The following is a 22567-nucleotide window of genomic DNA, read 5'->3' as shown; positions in this document are numbered from 1 at the left end:
TTTCATAATTTTATTTAAGAATCTTAGTTTAAAAAATCACTTTTTATAAGCCTGTCAATTCATTTATAGGTAAGTCAGACTGACTTGCCTCAAATTTACAGTCACTGCTTATATGCTATAAAGGTGGGGTATGCATATTAGAAGGGGGAAATCTTAAAGGAGAGGGGAAATAAACATAGTCCAGAAACAATTTTTTGGCAGACCTTGCCCGCAAGACTTTGAAATAGTTCTTAACTTTGCTTTGTTTTTCCTCCCTTGGCAGAGATACACCTTTATCTCTGTATACCTGGGGAAAAGAGGAAAATGTGTAAACAAAAACCTAGACAGATTCTGAAAAAGATATTAAAAACATATTATGGAGCGGTAAAGAACATTTTTCAAAGCAGCTCAGCTTCTTTTTCCTTTTTGTATTGAATTAATGAAAATATATTTATTTTTCAAAAGTAAATACTCTCTGGTTTAAGTTTATGAATTCTAAATAAGAATAAAATATAGTTGTTTCTGTGGTCATTTAAAATTGATTTTTTATCTTTCACTGTAAATCAGTCGTAAGATGCCGCTTTTGATTGCTTACTTTGCAGTCAGAAGATGCACCAGGTAAATGGGTTGGGCAGCTTTGTGTTGGGTGGTCTACCATTGCAGGCTGGTACTGTGTAAGCAAGGTAATGTTTTCTTTTCCTTGAAATACACTTTGTGAGAGCAGCTCTTGGGTGACTGAAAAGTTTGTGTATCCTCTCTGCTCTAGCTGCATTCTTAACCAAGATGAAGTACAAGAATAATAATGTTGAACCACAGATTTTCAGGAGCAGTTATTTTAATCAGATAATTGGTAAGGAGGAGGGAACAATGCTAGATAATAGCATTTTTATGCAATGGTGACCTGCATCTTTACGCACACAACTGCCTCCATGTTTCAGATATTTTTGCTAACCTTTGTTATTACCTGTAGAGGGAGCTTGCATATGAGATAAAATAATCAAAGCAGTATAAATTGATTATTTCCCTTTTGAAAATGATATTTTATTAAGATATTTTTTATTCTTGTTTGAGAAAAATTGTTCTAAGGAAAATAAAGCATTTTGAGATTAGCCAAATTCTAGCCAAATATAATGCCAGGTATTTATCATTTTATATATTTACAGATTACATTTTATTTTCTGTATTTACCTTTTCTTAATTAGTAAAAATTGCTAGAAAGATAATGAAAATAATGAATCAGGTTCATTTTGAGATTCTTATTTTTTTAAATGATTGGCTAAAGCTCCGGGAGGATGGTCTCAGACCTCTCGTTTAATACCTAATAATTGTTAAAAGAGCGATCTGAATGTTTTAGATAATTTTCCAGATTATGTAAAATGTAAAACAGTCACTTAACAGTAAGGGGTAAATTACATTCCTCTACATTTAATTAATAGATCAAATTAGGTGTGTTGCATATGCTCTTCTCTAAAAACAAAAATGATCACCTTGGATTAGTGACTTTTACTTGCAAAAATGGACCGATTCGTGCAGTGACACTTAAACAAGGAAACTGCTAATAAGGACCTTCTGTTAAGTGGGTTAGGAAACTGCTAACTTGGTAAAAAATGAATGCAGACATGATAGACTGCTTGATTAAAAACTGAATTCTGTTTATGAACCCCACATCAACTAAATTTCTAAGAAATTATTAATCAGATACTCAGGAATACTTGAGAATTTTGCAAGCAGGTGTTTAGGTAATCTGGCTGGAAAGACTTTAGGAGCATTTGGATCTCTTTAGCGAGCGAATTTTTCACATTACCTGAGTATGTTTAATTGTGCCAGGAAATTTAAGGACAGGATACTGTGTTAAATTCTACTAAAAATGAATCATTTTATTTTAATTTTACATTTTGGTATAGTAACATTGCTTAAGAATTTGCTTGTTAGGAAGAAGGAGGGTTATCTACTTACTTATCCATCCTTGAAAAGAGATATAATAGTTCATTTTTTCCCTTAGTTTACCAAAGGATGAGATGACAAATAAAAATATTTATTTTGTATTTTAAAAGGCTGTTTCTTACTTAAATTTACTGTTGTGGATTTATTATTTTATTAGCTAATCTTTACTAATGTGGAAAGTTAGATTATTAACTGTTATACAGAATGACCCTGTAAGTTTGGAAACTGTTGTCTAATAATGAGATTTATGGTACTGGCATGGGCTTTTGTATAAGTACTACCCTCCCAGCATGGTCCTGTATTATCTTAACAAGTCTGTGCTACATTTATGCAGAACATTTTCATATCAGGGTAAGAATATTAACAACAGCAATTACATTTCAATAGGATTACGATGGTATGTTTTACAAAAGTGTCCAAATACTCCTTTCCATAGAATTATTGATAGACATCCTGTACTGCCAACTTTACTTCATTGCCTTAAATAATATGATAAAAAGAGATTTCTTATCATAGTTGGTGCTAAATATGATAAGCATTGGAAAATGGAAACTGATATTATAGCTCATTACCCTTTTCCCTCGAATATCACACCTCCCTTCACAGTGAGGTAAGGGTTACTAGAGAGAATTCATTCCAGGAAAATGATTGCGTGAGGAACAGTAAGTGTCACGGAGTGCATAACTTCTGTGAGGTTACTGGAAAAGCACAGCTAGGGTAAGTTCTACTTGTTTTGTCTTAAATCTGAAGGTAGACTACAGAGTGATTTTTAAAATAATGACATTTGAATTGTGAAGAAAATGTGTTATTGAAAAACTATTGTTGTAAAAGGATTATTGTTATTTTATTATATTGGGGATGTTTATGATGAGAGAGTTAATTGACAGCTGCTTTTCAGTTTAAAATAACCCAACATTCTTTGTAAATTACCAAAGAATTTTTTATTAAACATTCTCGAATGAATAATAAAAAAGAGTATGAATTATGATAAAACATCCTGTCATTTGTATAAATGTTAAGAGTAGATATGTATGTATTAGTTGTTCCTGCATCTATATGAGCAGATCGCTTTTTTAAATAAGCTATGAGGATAATATAATATAAAGAATAATTCTCCAGATAAGGGTAATATGTGTTATGAATGTACATTTGAAATAATCTTTTTTTAGTATAAGTTTTATAAAAATAGAAATTCCTATTAAAAAAAAGACTTGATACCTTTTTACTGTTTGAACTGAAGCCAAATATTTTAACATGTTAACATCTTAAACAGAAATTAACAAAACTGTAGTAAAGCCTAAATAATATTTCTTCAAAATTTTGTATATACCTATATGAAGAGTCTGGAATGCAAAACTGTGAATCTGCATGTTTTCATAACTGTATTGGAAAATAATTTTTAAATGTATTTTAAATTGCCTTATTACCAGGATTTAAAAACTACAGTTTTCATTTTAATTATAAAAATAAACAGTATTTATTTTTGCCTCTATGTTTCAAAGGCGTTTCCTTTCATCTATTTGATAGATTTATTCAAATTGAAAAAAAAAAGACTTTTTATTATGTATACTTCGTAGAACATGATTTTGTGACATTCACATAATATTGTTAATTCAGAACTGCATTAAAGAGTGAAAATGTTAAGACCCTAGAATATCAAATTTCTATTCATTTCTAAAAAGAGTAAGTTATAAGATGTTATGTATTTTTAATAAAAAGTATGCTATTTTTGTAATAAAAAGATGTTACAAATTATCTCCAATAATTTAGGCATAATTGTCTTGCCTTATATAAAAATAAATACAATACCTAAGGAAATATCTGAAATTCAAAATAAAAATACTGATGCATTTTACTTATGGATAATTTTGTCTCATATTTGCTTTCCATATTTCAATATAAATATGATTCATAAAACCTTTTTTGAGATTTATATTTAAGAAGGAAAAGAAAACCTATTGAATCATTGAATTTTTATGTAATGTTTTTTTAAAAATTAGTTTATATTTAATGCTCTTTAAATCAGTTTATTGATTCAAAAGGCATTTTTGTTTTGACCAAATGTAAGTCAAAGCAGAAAGGTAGTTGAGTGGCCCTATGTAAAAAGTTGGTTTAGGTTCAACAAAAAGGCTTAGCCCAGCATTTTACTACTTGTCAGAGCATCATAACAAATGCTCTGTTATCTCTTAGTAGTAGTTACTGGCCCCCAATAACTAATGTAAAAATAAATACCTGGGCCTATGAAATGACTTGAATTACACTTCAAAAAAATCTTTAACTCTTTGCTATGTGGGATTCAGATAACAGCTGCAACACACTAAGGTATTTAAGAACACAGTTCTCAAAGCATTTTACTATCTTCGTGATCGCTATAGGACTTTAGGGTTGATTAGCGCTTGTAAAATACTTTGTAGAACTGTGGTGACATAGAATTATAATAAACTTGATGGTCAGTCGTAACTTTTATACTTGGCTGTTTTAATAATGTAGTCACTCTCCCACATCTCCCATGTGTTTTTTTTTCTTAACTAATTTTTTGGTATTGTGTTATACGTTAAGTACGTAAGTTCTTTAGACATTTCAGCCTGGAAACCTATAATTGGTTTCATTAAAATGAGAATAGATATCTTTTAAGACAATTATTATTCAGTTAATAATATTACATGATTAAAAAACCCAGGAACAAATCTTAAGTACCTTAGAATTCACATTTTCTAGAGTTGAATTTTTCAAAAACATTTAGAATTGATTTTTAATAGTTTAAGAATATCCTTTAAAGAAATTAGAGAATAAGAATTACAGCTCTTTAGAACAATACTAAGTTGAAAACCCTATAGTACAACCATTGCTTAAGTATTTTAAGAATATTGAGAATCTTGTAGATTACATATACTAATAGCTTCATTCTCTATATTGCCTGTTAATTCTGTGAAAACCAAGAGGAGCTATCAAGAGGGTTGCAATTAACTCACCAAGATGTTAACTTTTAATTGAAAATAAACTAAAATATAGCTTTAATTTGTTAGCTTACTTTATTAAAACTGATTTTGCCTGTTTTTAAGGAGTAAGTCATCGCAAACTCCAACATACTTATAAAATTGATGATAATGTCAGATATTTTTTGCATTCTTAAGAACATCATTTTAGTATTTTGTATATTGATTTAGTATTTTTGACATTCCCTCTGATAGAATGTTTTCTTCAGTTGTTTTAATAATGTGATGTTACTCATTTCTGAATTGATGGCTGAGGGCCTTATTTCTCCTTTTAAAAAAATTGTCATGTTTTTCATTTGACTTCCCAAGTAAACTGCTGTTTGACCTCCTAAAGATAGCCAAGATAAACATTTAGTGATTTCTATCAGTGTACAGTTTTTTCATGTAACGTGGAATCTCATTATTTGGTGGTGGTCTTCAAAGTGTTTCCGTATGCCTTAATATATATTAAGGCCTCCATAATTAAAAGAGGATATTTGCTATACCTTTATGCTTGGCATTATTCAACTCTTGTAAAACATTTTTTTAATATTGGGCCTGATAATTGATCATTCATTATAGCATATGTGTGAGCTTTTTATATTTGCATACTTTTATTCAACCTACAAAATAAAAACTATTTCATGCATTTTTTTCTCAAAGAAAATATAGAAGCTTTTCATTGAAGCATCTTAAATGACAGTTTGAGGAATGCATATATACTGCCATCCTATAATTAAATTTGTGTTGTGAATAAAATTATTTAAAAGAAAAAATAAGGTAGTTTGTATAAAAAAGATTGGTATGGGCAACTACGTAGCACAGATGTTGCCTTTGATTGGCCTGCCATCCTACTTTATTTAGATTTGTTTCAATCAAAATATGGTAAGGAAAATACATGTATTAGTTATTGGCCAGGATTTGGCTGAAAATTAGGCTCTGTCTATTATATAAACTTACAAATTATTGCATTATGTGTAAGACAAGTTTCTATTGATTTTCTCTCATCATTTCTGTTAGAATCTACAACTTAGATAAACCTTTGTGGTACTTTTACTGTTTTAGTTTGTTGACATTATATTTATTACATAAAAGAGATTTAAAAAGAGTAGAAAATATATGCAGCCCTGTATAAAAATAGGCTTTTAGATAGGGAACTATAACAGGTGTCAATAAATCAAGTAGGTAGAGAGTCAGACTAAAACTATTAGGAAGGATTCTGGGAAACAGAATGTAATTTTAGCTAAAATTTTCATTAACAGGGCTTATAAAGGTTAACTTTTGGACGGTATCACAGCTATACGATTCTGAATTTTTAAAGCTCTGCTTATCTATTTGAACATTCATTCCTTATCAAATTGACTTTTTAATGCTGAGTGCTCATGAAAGCTTCAATATTTTACATAATTTTAACATACAATCAAAAATTGATGAAATATAAGTGTTTGACATCTAGGTTAAAATTTTTTAAATCACCTATCATGATGGTATAGAAACAGGTTTAAAGATGGGACTTCAGTTCATTTTTGTTGTTGTTGATGCAAGATTTATGAATAGATTGAAAATTATTTTAACAAACAATTTAGTGGAAATTAGAGTCTCCCTGTCTTTGGTAGTGAGATTCCTTTATATGGACTTTGAGTTTTATTGATTCTGTGCACGCGCAATAGATAAAGAATTGAATGATAACAAATCTAAAACAGCATAGTTTTTGGTTTAATGTGTATGTAATATATTACAAATATTAAAAAACTGAAAATTGTTCTTAATTCTAAATATAATAATCATAAACTTATCTTTATCTTTCACAGTATAGTGCAAATACCTAATGGTGTATTTGGTAGTTTAGCTGAAAGACAGATTTTCCATTTTTGGTTAACTTATATTCAAGACTGTTAATCTACCTAAAACTCCTTAAACCAACTTTTAATTTATAGGGACATTTATAGTGTACAAATAAGATCATAAAGGTAAAATTGAAAGAAGCAAATCTTAATTTCTGTGTCAGCCTTGTTACCATTCTATGTTGTGCAATTTATAGGTTTCTCAAGGTCAGAAGAAATCACTAAGCCAGAGCGATCCAACTTTTGCCATTATCCTACAACTTACTCCCAGTTTTGATAAATTAAATTGTATTCAGATGCACAGTCATAGAGAATTTTTAGTATATAAAAGAATTCTCTTGAGAGTTTAATTAAAGTAAAAGTCATACCCAAATCTTTTGAAATATAGGGTATTTCACGTGCAGGTATGTTTTCAAAGTACATTATGTTTCTGTAGTTCAGAGCAACCTTTCCTGGCAATGTTGCATGTGTATAAATGACAGGTAAGGGCTTGGGTTTATTTTAATAATTCACAGTGTTTATAATGTTTTGGATTTTACCTTCAAGATGTTATTTTTGGTTTCTTGCAATGCCACAGAAGTTATTATGACAGCACATGTGGTTTTAAAAATGTGACAGAACTTCTAGTACCAAGTTTGTCAAAATTGCCAGACCGAAAGTATGTATTTACTTTCATTGGTCTTAAAGTCTATATTTTGAAATATTTATTGTGTTTTGCTCTTTACAAGAGCAGTTTTATCTATAAGCACATTTCTCATCTAGGTATCCATTAACTTTGGGACTTTAATTCTTCATTTTAGATCAACAGCCATTTATTAAGGCCCTGCCTGAAGAAATGTACTGTATAAGGACTGTGCTCTCTAGGTACTTAAAATCTCATCAGAGAAACAGACATTTCCACAAATAATTATAATATAAGGCATACCGTAATGACATGCCAACCTGAAGTTTAGAGGAAAGACTGTGGAAATATAGGGTAGGGGGAGTGAATTCAGAATGAATAATATAGAAAAAAGAATCCATTTAAATAGACCTGAAGGCAGAGGAGGATTTCAGTAGATGCAGGCTTTTTGAGGAGGAGAAGTCAGAGGTAAAGGTCAGGGAAAACAAAGGCAGAAAATGGTACCTTAAGGAGGCTGTGTATGGAGGGTACAAATTGCCCAGGAAGTGGAAGGAGATGAAACTGGGATGTTAGTTAGGGGCGTGTTTATGAAGAGCCTACTGTGCTATGATTAGACTTTCTCATGAAGGCCATAAAAAGCTGTTAATATTTTTCTGTTGAGAAAGTGTTAAATTTAATTGCTGACGGTCATGGTGGTGTAACCAATGAACTAGAGTAGGGAAATACTGGAGGAAACGGAACCTACTTAGAAAGTGTGGATGACAGTCCAGGTGAGTGGCAGTGGCAGTAGACAGTGTGGCAAAGTTTTGTAGTGTTGGGACAGAATTTGGCCATTGATTGAACTCAGGGTAGAGGAAGAGCTAGGTTCTATACGAGTCATTCATTCCTGCCATTGGCCTGTTGAGAGCAAGGGAGGAGGAACGAGCGCATTTTTCTGACAATGCTTTGAGGTGTGTGCATTGCGCCTAAAGAATATTGGCTGTGCAAAAATTGCTTCAAGTTGATACGTATATTTTTAATGTGACCTGTGAAAAATTATAATTTTGCTTCCTTTATAGATATCTCTAAAAATATTCTTGAGTATATACCTGCATATGTTTAAGTGATATTCATGTTTTTTTAAGTGCTGATTAAAGTGAAAATTTTTATTATGTGGATCTGAGGCTGTAAGGTTTAGTTTTTTGGTTTATTTGTGTTTTATTTATTTATTTTGTAGATTTATTAAATTTATTTTTTATTTTATACTGGAGTATAGTTGATTTACAATATTGTGCTAGTTTCAGGTGTATATTTGTGTTTTACATGAGGTTCTTGTATTCATAGCCAAAGACTATAAATTGCATAATAGGAAACTGAATAATAACTATGGTTTGATTTAAAGTATTAATAAAATCTAAATTTGTACATTGTAGCTGTAGGGTTTCAAGATTTTAATTTAGTGAAATGCCTGAACAATTTCTTGTATTTAGTTTGATGAGTATTATGTGAGAAGCTCGTCTTCCCAAATTAGGACAGACATATATATTGTACCATTTACAATTACCATTTAATTATTAAAACCTGTTAAATTTCATATTTAATATTTAGATATCTTTCTGCAAACGAGCTGCTTAGATTTATTGTCACCATTGCTTGACTTGTATATTAAAGTCAGTTTAATTGCAAATGCTAGTCTGAGGAAAGGTGGAAAGTTAGGATTTAGAAGTAGCCATGGTTTTTCAACAGCTTTAGTAAATAAAAAATGCTAAAAAGAAATAAATCTGCAATGCCATATGCATTATAGGCAACGTCAGATACCTTAATTGCAAACTAAAGCTGAAGTTTAATTCCCAGTGTGAAATTTACTGTTTTTTCATACAGAGGTGAGATATAAGCCCAAGACTGGCATTGAATTAAGAGTGCTAACGTCAGTCCCATAATATTGGAGGAGAAAAGAGGTGTGGATTTTAATTTTTTCATTCTTTGTTCTGAATGGTGATAAAACTGTATTGTACCTTTATGCTGACCTTATTTAAAACAATTGACTTTTGGGAGGAATTTCACTGTTGGAAACGGTGTGTTCTCAAATTCAAAATATTGCTGGGAGAATATGTAGATGTGGAAGCCTACTTCGTCAAAAATTTTTGCAAGAAGAAATTATCTTGCACTTCTAGTGTACTTTGAAAATAAATGTCAACTTTGTTTATTTACCCCATCCTGTTTTTATTTAAAAGCAAATTTCTCAGGTATACTTAATATAGTTTTATATAATTTCACATTCTCTAATACTTTAAAAGATTTTAAGTTATTTTCAGTATTTCACTTATTGAATTTTCAAATACAGATGGTCCTCGATTTACGGTGGTTTGACTGAGGATTTTTTGACTTTACTGTGGTGCAAAAGCGATATGCATTCAGTAGAAACCGTACTTCAAATTCTAATTTTTTATTTTTTCCGGGCTAGCTATACGCAGTACAATACTCTCTTGATGCTGGGCAGCGGCAGTGAGCCTCGGCTCCCAGCCACCATGACAAATATGTGTACCTATACAGTCATTCTGTTTTTCACTTTCAGTATAGTATTCAATAAGTTATATGAGATATTCAACACTTTATTATGAAATAGGCTTTATGTTAGATGATTTTGCCCAACTGTGGGCTAATGTAAGTGTTCTGAGCACATTTAAGGTAGGCTAGGCTAATATATGAGGCTCGGTAGGTTAGGTATATTAAATGTATTTGTGACTTAGATATCTTCAACTTTCATGGGTTTATAGGGATTTAATCCCATCGTAAGTTGAAGGAAATCTGTATTTTAAAGAAAAACTTCATCAGGGGATTATTCTGCTGGAGTTTGATTGGACCTGAATTGCATGTTTAGTTTTTCCACTCACTAATTGTGGACATTTTTGCTTCCTCACTGTTAGTGAGGAGGGTCAGTGGTTTTTAAAACTTCCTTGAGGGAGTTTATTTGACTTCTGCAAATGATAACAGGAAAGTATTTTATGCCAAACAATGATAAATTAAACTTGTGAAAAATAGCCATTTTTATTTTTTGTGCCTTAAATTGGCAATTCCTCAATATTTAATTAAACATTAAACATTTCAAAAAAATGCTTGAAAAATCCCTATTTTAGGAGATCTCTACGTTTGTTTCCAGTTGTTTTAAAAAATTGTGTTTCGGTTTTGTACTTCAGTTTCTGAATTCATTCACTTTTCTTCATCTTGCCCTCGATTCATGGACATTACTTCCCATAGTTCAGTTTATTCATTCACCCCTTCCTCCCTCTCTCCTTTTTATTTACCTAATTTCCTTCCTTCTTTTTTGTTGAAAACATTTATTATATGCTATTTGCCAGGCATTATGCAAGGATACCCAGAACTGAGGTTATAGATGTGAAAGCCATGGGTCCTGTTTTCATTTAGCTCACAATAATTTTGAAAATGATACTTTAGATACTTGTGATTTTGTACACAAATGACAGTGTTCCTCTGGTGTGTGCTGTGGAGGTTGAGGGAAGGAGGGAGTTAGATCGTCAAGTGATCGGCCTCAACTGAGTCTTAGAAAAGGAATAGTGGTTGGCAGAGGGGATTTCAGGTAGAAGGAATAGCATAAATATGCTAGGAAAGGTGCAAGGTGAGGTTAAGCCTCCTAGGTCCAAAAATCGAATTAATTACCTTAATAGTTAAAGAGGAAGAACAGGAAATAAAAAAAGGATGTTCATTCCCAAGTTTAGATGTTAGCCAAAAAAGAAATTCATTGAAAATTATAATAATTTTCCAGAAAACTGGTTAATTTATTGTATATTCACTCTATTAATCACCAGGATATTACATTACTTATCAGAATCGATTAAAGGGATGAGCAAAAGCTGTGGTCCCTAAGGAGCACTTACTTTCTTAATTACATTTAAGTACTATGTAAAGTTATTTGTGCCCTTGTATCATTTCCTTATCTTCCACATCATTGTATTTCTTGCAGTACCAGCCTCAATGCTTTGAACAGAGTATGTATCCTGGACGTTTTTTTTGGTTTGGTTTGAAGAGACTTACATTGAAGAAAGACAAATATTGAACATTTTGACAAAAGAGGTTTAAAAAATAGTTTAAAAGCTTAATTGAAGAAGAGTTATAAGACAACCCAATAATAACTATTATACAAATGGTACAGTGACTGTAGGAATTTTTGGAAAGAGGGGTGTTTTTCAGTTGGAGGTGATCCAGTTGGCTTTATGTCATAGGTGGCTTTTAAACCTGTTAAGTCTGTATGGAATTTTCTTAGGTGTTAGGGAGGGGAATGTTTTCTATATGGTTAAAAAAAATCTTGAATATAAGTCAATTTGAAGGGCATATTCAGAATCACTGAGCAAATAAGTTTGACAGAAGTAGAGGGTTGAATTATTTTTGAAGTTAGATCTATTTGGGCTCTATTCTTGTTGTTTGCTTTTTGCCACTTTTTTTTTTTAAAACTTTTTCCTTTTACCACCGCCCCTCCAGTCCCTCTGTTGTTAAAATAGAGATACTAGGTTTGTTGTGATAATTAAACTACAGTGAGATAATAATATATGTACTTAAGAGAAAATTTGAAAATCAGCAGTTCTGAGGTCTGCCTTTGTTAAGTCACAACCCCAAGTGTTTTCTTTGTCTCATATATAAAGTGATTTCTAGAATTGGTTCCAGTTTTACACATTTTTATGGTTTAGAGTGGAATTAGGAAGAGCAGTCTAATGGAGGTTGGCAAGCTGGATGGAGGGCAAGAAATTAGCCACGAGATTTTTACAGAAGTTGAGAGAGAAAGAGGTCAGGGCAGAAGGAATGAAGAGAATGAGAGGGGATTAAAACATTTCAGAAAAAGAATTGATAAAACTGTGAGTGAATGAGTACCACTTTAAAATGAAGTACCTTTTATATTCACAGAACTGTATTTTATCCAAACTTAATGAATAATGCTCCAGAGGATTTTTGGTTTTGAAAACTTAGAGACAGTTAATTTCATTTGTGTGTATATGTATCTTTGCATGCACACTTAGCAAGCTCGGGTCAAAGGAAATCTGTCACTTCATAGTGGGTGTGATTTTTTTATTTTACCATGTCACACTAATGTATTTCTTTGTTACTGTAAAGCATAAATGTGTAATTCATGTTGAATCAGTATTTTGGCCTAGAAGGTTTTTTAGGAGACTAATAATGGTATAGAGGCTTCATTAATACATAGAACTATATAAAACATTATTAATGTTAACAGATGTTGCACTTTAATCCCCTAGAATGATTGTTTGGTACCAGCAGGAAATTTAAGCCTGAATTGTGTGAAATTGTGTGCGCATAAGCTGCTACTTAGATTGTAAAAATGCTGTTGAAAACAGTTAAAAAGTTTTAGCTGTAATTGGCAGAGAAGTATTAACTGCGCTCAAAGAAGTATGTGTGTATGGTTGGCCCATGCGCCTTAACCTTTTTATCATTTATCTTCTTGTATTAATGTCACTAAATTATTAATTCATGAGTCAGGGTGGGAAGTATGAAGGCACCATTTAAATGTGTGGCAGATCTATCCTTATCGCCAGAGACATGAAAAAAGTCATTTTGTGTTATCTGTAAAATGGAAAGGACATTTTAAAATTTCATTTACAGTAATCCACTTCACTTCCAGTAAACCACCTAGATTATTACTACCATAATATAATGCTCTTATTAAAAATTTGTAACCTCCACTCTTTTGTCTTATATATATAGACACTCTTTTGTCTTTTATATATATATATATATATATGTATGTATATATATATAGATAGAGAGAAAAGTTTAGCTGATGTGTTTTAAATGTGGTTACCTATTAATTGTAGCTTAGAAATATTATTCTTATGGCATGTTATAGTGTGACTATTCAATTTTAGGTAACATTAGCTTGCAGAAAGTAAAAATATTTATTATAATAGTAACAATCAAATATTGATTGGGAAGAGCCTGGATATAAGGAATTGGAAAACTCTAAAAATTCTTTTGTTCTACCAGAAATGTATGCATTTATTGTGACTTCATAATTTTTTTGGAGTAAGATTGGTGATTCTGGCCTTGTAGAATTTTTAGCTTTATAGCAGAAATTCAACAAATTAGAATTTAGTAGTCTCCTTTTGAATACAATGTGGGACTGGGATATATCCAGTGTTTCATATGGGTGAGTAGCAGTGATGACAGAAGTTTCACGAGTTTGAAGCCACTTTTACCAACAGCTATTTGAAACCATCATACTAATGGTAGAATACCTCAGGGGTCTTGTCCAAACCTCATTGCTTTTCAGCCTCCCATTACTTACTGTTTTGATTGGTTTTACATTCTCTCCTGCCAAAGTAGTAAGATAGGTTATTGTGGTAATGCCTTTTATTTTCTTTTCTGGAGTTGCTCCCCAAGCACTGTAAGCTGTACATATGGCTCTGTTATACACACACTGAAACACTAATTTGTTTTGGTCAGTATAATGCTGCTTTATTTTGTTTTTCTCATTCCAGCGTAGTTAACTTACCTTTACATTTAAATTAATTTCTTAAAATAACAGACTGAAGTTGGTTTGAATATTCTGGTAGATGTTGATGGTTATTGGTCAGTTCATTATTTGATCGAACTGCATTCAGTTATCTCCATCTTGTATCGGTTAATCTATAGCAGGAGTTAGTAAACTGCCTGGCTGGCAATTTTTGCAGTAAAGTTTATTGACACACAGCCATGCTTATTCATTACACATTGTCTATGGTGGGTTTCATGCTACAAAGGGAGAAGTGTATAGTTGTGACGGAGGCTCTACGGTCCTTAAAGCCTAAAATATTTACTTATATGGTCCTCTACAGAAAAAAGTTTCCTGATCTCTTCTGTATAGTATCAGTCTACATAATTCCTTGCTTCTAATTTTTCTAAACATAATGGGATATTATTGATAGTTTTTAGCTTAAGAGAGCTGAAGAATTACTGGTTGTTATCTTTGGAAGTTATTCTTATTAAGCTCAGTTTTTTGCTTTGTATGTGGAGTGGCAACGAGGGATATATTTTCCTCAAATATCAGTTTTCTGATTTGGAAAATTTATAAAAAATTAATGAAATACTGCAAAAATAACATGTCCTTTACCAAGTAAGAGAGTCTCGGCAAGTAATTCAAGCTTCTAGTCAATTTTTCTCAGCTTTTTATAACCTATGTTTCTTTTTATTAAACATTGCTTTTTTTTTTGGCTTTTTTTTGGCTGTGTTGGGTCTTCATCGCTGCGTGCGGGCTTTCTCTAGTTGCGGCGAGTAAGGGCTACTCTTCGTTGCAGTGCATGGGCTTCTCGCTGCAGTAGCTTCTCTTGTTGCGGAGCACGGGCTCTAGGCATGCGGGCTTCAGTTGTTGTGGCACATGGGCTTAGTGGTTGTGGTGCACAGCCTCAGTAGTTGTGGCTCATGGGCTCTAGAGCGCAGACTCAGTAGTTGTGGCACACGGGCTTAGTTGCTGCGTGGCATGTGGGATCTTCCCGGACCAGGGCTCGAACCTGTGTCCCCTGCATTGGCAGGCAGATTCTTAACAACTGAGCCACCAGGGAAGTCCTTGAAATTTTAACAGAGGTTATAAAATTATATTTTAATGTTGAAAATCCCTTTTCTAAAAACCACATACCTCCCTCACTCCATGAGTCACTAGTTAAGAAGCACTAGACATAAAACATGTTATATTTTAAGTTTTTAATGAACTAAAGTTTTAAATTTTTTTAACAATCATTAAAAATGACTCAGTCCATTATGTTTTAAAATATTATCTATAAACATTTTTCTTGCCTTCCCATATGTCTTCTAATGCTCTTTAGAGGAATCAGACATGCTGACCACATAGAATATCAGTCGAACACTGGAAGTAAGAGTCTGTTCTTGTTCATTCACTTAAACTGAAACTTTATTTCTAATGTTGTTCATTAAGTTAATTTTCAGAAATAATTGATATATACTTTTTCTTTACCACTCAATAAAATACTGTTATTTTGAGTTTTGCTTGTAGACACAGAGTGTATGGTATGGAATGTAGGGCTTAATGGAGACTAACGTGGGCTAAGGCACAGGAACTTGCTTTTTCTGGAAAAAGCATGTCGTCTTGCTGTTTGATCATGTGCGTTTTCCCACAAAGGCGGAGTGTGAAATATGTGAGCTGAATGAGTCTCAGGTTATTGTATTATGGCTGCTGATGTAATAATCTGTAATGTAATCTGTAGGTAGCTTTCAAAAAATGTTTTTTGTAATAGCAACTCTTTGAGATGTAATTTTAAAACTCTGAATTATTAAAGTAATTGCTGAGAGATATTTTGATAAGAGACAAGCTTTTAGTGAAACATATTGCAATAACCCTTAAAAATCTCCTTTAAGATTACTTAAGATGGAATCAGGACCGTAAACATGTTATTGGAATAATTGAGAAAATAATGGAATAGTAAATTTATTGTGTATTCCTATCCTTGTATATAGTTGCTGAACTTGAGGCTTAGATGATTGTGATTTGTCCCAGCACTCATAGTGGTAGGTTAAACCAGGATTCTAGACTGTGTTCCTCATCTCAGTCTTGGGCTCTTGTCATTAAGATGATATTGGTTGACCTAAGTACACATCTCAAGGGAAACACAGGTCTATAAACTGCTTTTATTTCTCTTTTCTTTCATTATTTTGGTATAAAATGTATTTATTGTCACTAACTTTTTGGGAGTTTAACAGTTATTAATTAATTCATATTTGGGGTCTTAATCATTTTCTTATGTATTTAATTCTCCTTAGAAGATTATTAACTTTTTGAAAGTGGCAGTCATATCTTCATCTGTTTATAATCCCTTTAGAGCCTAACACAGGGCCAGTATATAAAGTAAATATAATGAATGAATAGGTAACACTCATTTCAGTACTCAATATCAAAAATATCTGGAATGTAATCACTAGATAGTCATTGACCTAAACTGACATACATGCAATTTTACTGTTAATATTATTTATTTTATTTTAGAATTGCAAGTTGAGATGACGCTATATATATTGACATAGCTTGCAGCTGAGTTTTATCATTTATTGATTACAAAAGGCAATGTGCTATATACTTCAGAAAATTTTTTTCAGCTTCTTACCGTGTGTTCTTTGTAGTTAATTTTTCATTTTTAAGTTCATTTGACATATTTTACTCAGATTACCTCATTACCTTTAAGAAACTCCTGATGGTGATATTGATGATCTAATATACGACAGATCCTGGGTCATTATTATTTCATTTAGTGGTTGTACATAGAGACCAAGAGGGAATCTGAATATTGATTCAAAGAATGGCTAGTAACAATGATTTATGAACAAAGGATCCAGTGTAGTGAGCCAAGGATAAGATTGCATCTCGTGAGCAACATTGGATTTTTTCTTTTCTATTTGCCTGAACAGTGAAGAGACCATAATATCACAGAAGTTGACATTAAAATGTTCTTTCCATTGTTAATTATATTTGAGGAAATACTTAGGTTTATAATTTTGACTTGTAAGCAACTTCTCAGGTATTTTGGCTCATAAGATTCATCTAGAATAATTTGTTAATTTATAACATATATCGTGAGCACTTTAAATAGCCCTGTAAATGAATAAAATTAAGATAGCTTAACTGGAAATACTAAAAATTAAGTTAACATTTAGCTATCATTACCTAAGGGATGTTAGTTTTACTCATGTAAACATTTTGAAAAGCAACTCATTATTTTTTTTGTATTTCGTCACTTTCATAATCCCAAAATGACTTTGTTCCGTTTGTATTTTTTATTCCAAAAGGAAAGATAATAAAACACATAAAATGAGTAGGCTTATCTGAACTACTTAATTCGTGGCAATAGTGGTTTTAGAACATGGTCTTATATCCCAGCCCTGCTGTTGTTTACTGTCCTTGTACAGGTTAGGTATTCTCATTTTAAGGCAAATTGGGGATAATAATTTATATTTCGCAGGTTGTTGTGAAGATTTCATGAATAATGTAAGTAAACTATTTAGTTTATCTGTGTAGCTTTATCATTTTGGAGGTACCTAACTCTGTGCCAGGCAATTGTAGCTTTCTATTTAGAAAGGGTTATTTTTGAGCTAGAATGTAATCTCCCTGAGGGTTAGGAGTTTTGTCTCTTGGGTTCCTCAGTACACAGCATGTAATAGATCCTCAGTAAATGTTTGCTGAATGAATAACTTAGCAACTAAGAAAGAATGTCCTTGTAATTAGCCTTGATTGGAATTCAAGCTTTGCTGCCTGCTAGCTGAGTAACTTCCAGTAAAGGAGTTAACTTTTCTGAACCTCAGACTTCTGACCTTTATGATATTGGCCTTTTAAGGATTACTGATATGTGTCTGATACAGTATTTCACACGCAGTAGGCACTCAGGAAATATTTTTGGCCTTGGTACCCATAATTTATATTCAACTCAAAAATACTGCACGAGAATTCTAGACCATTAGAAAGTTAAGAAGAAATCAAAAGTTTTAACTTTGGAGAGGAGTGCTATTTAAAAATAGCTTTCCCTTTCCCCCAAATGGGGAAAGAACTAAATTCAATATTGTAGGTGTATTGTAATTTAACAATAAATACAAAATATTTTAAACCAATGGATTTATGATTTTTTTTGATGTAAAAGTTGGGCACGCCATCAACTTTCATGTTATATAAGGTAATATTTTGAACTGGGCATGTAGCTTCACTTTTTCCTTTTCTTTTGATACTTCATTTGCAGCTTTATGTTCAGTCATAAAATGTCCCCCATGTTGGTTTGAAAATGACAGCCATTTGTTTTTATTATTTCAACTGGAAGCATTTTAATGAAGAGAATGGCAGACTGCCCTGCATTGTGCCTCCAGAGTCCACAGCTACAAGCCTCTTTTGCACGCTCAGCATGACTCCTAGATATCATAGCAGATAGCAGATATAATTTACTGGGAGCATTCCTGAACTCTTCTCCTTTCTACTCTTCTAAGTCCTCTCACAGGAGAATTTATACCTTCACAATGATGAAGAAGTTTCAATAAAGGGTAAGATCAAAAATGAATGTTAAGGGAACTTTAGTATAAATGGTGTAATTAAAGTACTCTATATTTGATACCAATATCTGCAGAAATGAAACAGAAAGAGGGTGGCGACTATTGGTTGTCCACGTGGTTTTAAAATCACTATTAGCATTTCCAACCCCAGCCCTATCTTCGTGAAGGGAAAATAAAGTCCAACGCGAAAAGAACGTCAAATGTCTGGAGCTAAAAAAGGCTTTCTGATTAGTGATAACAAGGGTTTACTTAGGCAACTTACTGAAAGAAAAATCCCAAGGGTGTTGATGTTTTCTCCTATGTTAACGAGAAGGGGAAATTCTACAATTTATTTTTTATTTTCTAAATCTTTGGAGTGGGGGCAGAGTGGGGTTAATATCATCCTGTTGCTGTTGTTATTGTTGTTTTGGTAAAACATAGAAAAGCAGCTTTCTTTAGTTAGTAAATTCTTTCCCATAGTGACTATAATTTTATAGCACAAATTAGATCAGAAAGACTGATTTTGTACAGCTGTCTTTAGCTCTCATTTAAAATTGACATACACTTAGTGCATAGCATTTTAGGCTGACACAAAGTGTGAATGTTTCATTTTATACAGCATTAGTGCATAGTAACAAGGATGGGTAACTTTGGTAGGTTTCCTGCTTAATATGTCTCTTTGCCTTTCCGGTTCTCATACTTATGGTTGTTTGGGTGTAATATCCGGTGTTCACAGTAGTTCAGTGTCCATGAGTAGAAATCAAAGATAAAGCTTTAGATATGAATTTTAGTGTCTTTGCACTTAGTAGAATATCAACTCAGTTAACCATTTTTAGAAAAAAATAAATTATCTTTTTCTCTCATTAATTTGAAGCATGCTGTATCCTACTTGTTTCATTGATGCTTTTCAACAAATGGGTTTTATTTTTTTTCTATTTTTGCTAGACAGATATCATATATAAGGTTAAATGTGATTTCTTAGTAATGTAACATAAATACACAAATATTAAAACTGATTAGTAATGGTTTCTTAATTTTGCTGACAGTTTAAGGCATGGGATGTTTAATGCAGCTAATAAATATAAGCAGGTTACTGTCTGAAAGGCTACAGCTAACTGTACATTGTAAGTAGTGTATAAAACATTGAGGACTGTTGGGATATAAACAATGCTGAGGCATGTTCCTGGAAGTCATTGTTCAGCTTTGGAAGGTTTAGTATTAATGATGCATTAATTGACTTTTTACATGACAGAGTAATAGGATACTTACTCTAAAAAAAATCTTGACAGAGGTTTGGTAGACAATGGCAGGTGGTTATAGAAACAAAGTTAGGATGAAATAGTTTGAATCCCCTTATTTGAAGGAAAAGAAAAGAAATAGTCACTTGTAGTTTGAGTAAAAATGTTCTGTTTCAGTTTTTATTAAGCAATGAACTGTTACTTAGCATTATGTGGGGTTTCATCTGTGCCTTTACCCTCCCAATTTTTCCCTGAAGTTCTTGGGAAGAGTTTTTCTAAAAATCTAAGGACAAACTGGTTTTTAATATGGGGAGTCACTTAATCTTTTCTGTTTGTTGAAAGAAAGTTTAATAGCCCTTTTCTGGTTTTGTTCCTTGTTTTTGTTCTTGTTTTGCGTTGTGAGACACTTATACTGAGCTTCATTTTGCAGGTAGTTATATAGAGTCTGTTGGCTCCATCTATGCCAGCGAGTGTCTTGTGGCTCCAGTTTGATTTAGGAGCAGTTTTCTTGGGATTAGTTTCACCATGTTTGATTATTTATTCATTCTATCCTTAGCTGATTATGGTCTGCTAAGTATTTCAGTTTTCATTAATTTCTTTAATGGAAGGTTGTTTTTAATTTGGATCACAGCAGTAAAATCTTTTGACTGTTTTCAAAATTGCATTTAAAGCTTGAACTTTAGAAAATAATTTTATTTGATGTGAAAGTGATTTGATGTAGATAGCAGAATGAGAAAAATAAATTTGATATTCTTTTACTCATTGCACAGACAGATGGACGGACTTAAGCTTTATTTGGGCGAAAGAAGCCATGATTTTATTACATTCCAGAATCTCTTTCTGTTTGTTAGAAACAGTCATTTATGCTAAGTCTCATAGTTGACTAGAGCATATAGTTAAAATCAGTTCATAAAATATTCTATCCTGGCCAGAGACCACAAAAGAGGTCTGGGTTGTGTGGTTTCCTCCTCCTTTTCCCTTCACTAACAGAGGTTTTCCTATCTTGGCAGCTGTCTCTTACAAGGCAGTCGTCAGTCCCTGATTTCTTCCTTCTCTTTCTTCCCACAAACAAGGACTCTTTCAAATAGCGGATGACCAAAGACAGACCGATCTTGGATCGCTTTAAGAAAGTGGAAATGTGTTCAAGGGTTGTGCATGTGGGCACGCAGCCTGTATGCATTAGTTCATTGAAATGAAAGTACCCATTACAACCAAAACCTGGGTAGTCAGGATTCTTTGCTTCAATCGGGAGCATTCCAAAGGCTGACTTAATTACTACAAGTAAAATTAATGCACCTCTTCCACATATTAAATTTATTCTAATTGCTTGAGCCAATCATTGACCAGTCTGTAGTAAGAAATTGTTCACTGATTAGCCCTTTTGATATGACAGGCCATGAAATTGTCTGACTTCTCTCTGTGCTTTATATAAAATAGCTTGCAGTTTTAAGGCAGGTACTTTGCACAGCAGTTGTAAATGGAAGGTTTACTTTTGATTTTGTCTTTTGAATAGTCTTTGGGAGCTCAGAGTGAAAAATGAATAGAGAGCCAGCCAGTTTTTCAGGGTTGTGTGCCATGTGTCTCCTCCGTCAGATTAATTTTTGATGTATCATTCTTCTTTTTATATTTTTGGCATGCAGAGGAAGAAGCTTGCTTTTCCCTTTGTTTTTGTTTTATTTCTAAGAACATCTGAGGTGTTCTTAAAACTTGGTAATGCCAGTGCTGATTCCCTCATTATGATACGTAATTGTCTTCACAGGTTTCAGAGGGAGCTAAAAAAACTGGGCTGATTATGAATCATGGAGGTGTATATGGAAGCAGTTTTATCTCAGAAACTATAGGCATGATAAAATAAACTTCTTATGACAAAAATATCTTGCTAGTTCCTTTTGTGGTTTTATGGGTCTTCATATTTAAACACTAGATAATGACTTCAGATTAATTTTTTACCTCTTTCTGTGTGTTGGTGAAGCAAGATAGTGACTTTGTAGCATAAGTGTTCCAAACCATTTAGCATCTGACCCCTTTTCCATTGAAGTTACATTGTAGGGAAGTGATAGCAGAATATAGTGACCTGCTAATAGAATCACATATGATGCATAAAGAATGTAGCAAATGCAGAGTAGCTCAGATAATGTGAAACAGAGAACTCAAAAGTTATCTAGGGAAATTTGGTTTCCTAAATTTTCTTTATGCTTTAGTGATAGCATCTAAATTATGCAAGAGTTCATTTGATTTGCGTTGTAGACACAACCTCATGTAACTTTCAGTGCTCCACTTAAAAAAAACTCTTTATTTGCACCAGGTTAAGGATAGGATGGGAAAACTTTAAAGGAAGAATTTGTAATTTCTTTACCCTCAGAAGCTATATCAGGAGGCTGTATATATTTTGGAACTGCCTTCATAGTATGTGTGTATTGTAAGGCTGGTATTTACTCTTTGATTCCTCATGCTACCCCAGAAAGCAATAAAACACTTCAGTAGAACCCAGCAAATAACCTGGTTTCACGTGATTCTGGGAACTTAGAAATGCTGATTAAATCACTTCTGAAGTTTTTGTATCCTCTGCATTTGAAGAACTGTGTCCTTAAGGGCTAGTCAGAATTAAACTTGGCTCTTGGTTTTTATATTCTTTGCCACCCCTCCCTTGGTTTTTTAAAAATAGTGATGCAACCTTGGAGATATAATCATCATGGCCTGCGGTTTTATTTTCGTCCAGTGGATGGACTAAACTACTCAAGGATATGGGTTTGATCTTACTAAGTTTTGCTGTAAGAAAAACTGATACATGAAAATCTAAAAGTTTAAAATAAAATAGTTAAGAGCAATCATTTTATTAAACTGCTCCCTTTATGAATAACTAGTAACCAGATAAATAACAGTTTGCTATGTGGTGTTTGGAATGTCATTATGATATAAAGTACAACCATATATTAAAAATTGTACACCGTTGAATAGAAGAAT

At 32.5% G+C, this 22567-nt stretch overlaps 1 protein-coding gene across 13 annotated transcripts in view; it reads left to right on the top strand.

Annotated features, from left to right (window-relative positions):
* ADGRL2 (adhesion G protein-coupled receptor L2) overlaps positions 1-22567 on the top strand; it is a 271627-nt gene that overhangs the window by 102128 nt on the left and 146932 nt on the right. The window contains exon 1 of one of the 13 annotated variants that reach the window (XM_033864343.2): positions 18241-18377. The exons of the other annotated variants lie outside the window; for them this stretch is intronic. The gene's annotated coding sequence lies outside the window, so the exon portion shown is untranslated. Of the gene's footprint in view, positions 1-18240; positions 18378-22567 lie in introns of those variants that run through there. 13 annotated transcript variants of the gene reach the window in all.

This window comes from Tursiops truncatus, chromosome 1 (genome assembly GCF_011762595.2).
Source record: "Tursiops truncatus isolate mTurTru1 chromosome 1, mTurTru1.mat.Y, whole genome shotgun sequence".
Classification (NCBI taxonomy): domain Eukaryota; kingdom Metazoa; phylum Chordata; class Mammalia; order Artiodactyla; family Delphinidae; genus Tursiops; species Tursiops truncatus.
This window is presented reverse-complemented; position numbering and strand designations above follow the sequence as displayed.